Source organism: Pipistrellus kuhlii, unplaced genomic scaffold (genome assembly GCF_014108245.1).
Source record: "Pipistrellus kuhlii isolate mPipKuh1 unplaced genomic scaffold, mPipKuh1.p scaffold_m20_p_10, whole genome shotgun sequence".
NCBI classification, from domain to species: Eukaryota; Metazoa; Chordata; class Mammalia; order Chiroptera; family Vespertilionidae; genus Pipistrellus; species Pipistrellus kuhlii.
Window position 1 is genome coordinate 47,126,302 of NW_023425405.1, and position 2,283 is coordinate 47,128,584.

Genomic DNA, 2,283 nt, shown 5'->3' on the forward strand with positions numbered 1-2,283 from the left:
TTATAGATATCATAAGGTTAATACAGTTATGAACCATTGATAAGATTTCTCATTATTGAACACAAACAATGAATATGCTTCTGAGTGAGCTATGTTTATTACATGAAATTTTTATTGAAAATGTTACCTTTGATGTGTATTTTTATGTAATGCCTTCAATACAAGAGAGTATTTAGAATAAACTGTTTTACTAATTTACTTACATGACGTCATGGAGATCTGTTTTCAGGATAGTCATTAGTTGTAATCAGTTCTCTCTCATACATAGGCAACTTACTTCCTGAGAATGAGAGAGTATAACTGATCATGGAAGAGTGCTGGCATTTTTCTAACAACAAAGTAAGCTGTATCTTCCCAGAAATGGTTCAATTTATGCCACCGGTTTGAGAAGGTTTTTTTAAGGGCAAGGAAGGCAAATCATCAGAAGCTTGTTAAGTGTTCCTTATCTCCCTCTTTCCTGGAGAAGATAATTATTCAGAAAACACCCTTGGTTCAAGGGCGGATTAAGTTTTGTGGAGCCAATAGAAGAAGAAAACAAAATTATGAACATAACATTTGATAGAAGTATAAATATTTACACTAAGAAAAGAAGTGACATATAAAAATTAATGAAAGTATGACAAATATCACAAAAATAAAAAAAATCGAGGAGATAAAGTAATAATATTGACATATCTCTAGTATTTTACTTGGTTGCGTACTCTTTAATCACCTCTTCATGTGATACTGATTTCATGAAATCATTTTCCATCAAGTGAACAGAAAGATAATTATTCTATCTACCAGTGTTGTTAAAAAAAAGTATTGATAGACCAAGAGGAAGCAGCAGGGAGGCCTGGCAGCCCCCCAGTCCTGTTGAAGGGGCTGAGAAGGAACAAAAAAGATGCCGGCCTCCAGCTAAGCAGCATGACAAGGCAGAGGAGGTGGAGGAGGAAGGCAGAAATCACACCCCAGACCTCTTTTGCAAGGGCAAGTGGAAACATAAGGAACAGATTCTCATCTTTTCTTCTAGAGCAGTGTTTCCCAAAGTGTGGTATGCGTACCCCCAGGGGTATGGGAAGAGTTTGGTGGGGGTATGCACTGCACCGTGCTTAGCTGCGCCTAAGTCTACGTTCTCATGAGTACGAGGGGTAATCAGCATTACGAAAATTATAGAAGGGGTACACATATGTCAAAAGTTTGGGAAACACTGTTCTAGAGGAATATATTTCAGAACAAGACATTAAATGCAAGGCTTAAAAAGGCTGCTGCCTCATTCTAAAGCAGGTACTAAAACAGATCGTAAAGATAAGTTATTTGTGATTAATGTGGTTTGTGACATGAAAGACTGCAGTAAATGTATCTATTTTGAAGGTAAGAAGAAACAAGATCTCTCTATATGTGGCTTTCATAGTCACATCCTGGACCATCTGCTAAATTCCTGGTTCAAAATATTCAGACCTTCCCTGAACTTTAGTTGACTGGAAACTGAAAGGTCCTCAGCCCCTTTTGTCTTTTGACCCTGCTTTTGATGAGTTACCACATTATGGTTTGTTAAAAGAGCTCATAATTCAGGTCTTTAGTATACCACGCTATCATCCCAAAAGCCAACCATTTGTGGACCATGTGTTTACTTTCACTGTTTTGGATAATAGGATGTGGTTTTGGAACTTGCAGATCATAGAAGATGGTGCTGCTCTTGTAGAAATAGGACCTCATTTCATCTTAAATCTCAAAAAGATTTTCCAAGGAAGTTTTGGAGGACCAACTTGATATGAAAACTAGAGGCCAGGTGCATAAAATTCATGCACAGTGAATTGGGGGGCGGGGAAGGGAGGCCTCAGCCCAGCCTGTACTCTCCACTCTGGAAGCCCTTGGGGGATGTCTGACTGCCAGTTTAGGCCTGATCCCACAGTCAGACATCCCTTTTGTAATCCAGGTCCACTGGCTCCTAACCACTCACTTCTGCCTGATCACCCCTAACCACTCTGCCTACAATTGCTTCCCACCCTGCAGGCCTGATCACCCCCCAACTTCTCTTCCCTGATCGCCCCTACCTGCTTCTGCATCAAACCCACCACCATGGCTTTTTCTGGAAGGACATCCAGGAAATTATAGTCTTCTATATTTTTAGACCATATAACTGTCACATTCACCATCTTCCTTTCAATTTTTGCATCTAACTGATTTTAAGACACTACTAAAAAGTTCAATAGATCAGTTCAATAAGTATTTATTGAGCAACTCCTACCTCCCAGCCATTGTGCTAGGATCTGGGACTGCAGAAGCTTGTTAGAGGAGAAG

At 39.6% G+C, this 2,283-nt stretch overlaps 1 pseudogene; it reads left to right on the forward strand.

Moving 5' to 3' along the window:
- The first annotated feature begins 1,226 nt into the window (after positions 1–1,226).
- LOC118714593 lies at positions 1,227–1,764 on the forward strand (annotated as a pseudogene).
- The last annotated feature ends 519 nt before the right edge of the window (positions 1,765–2,283 follow it).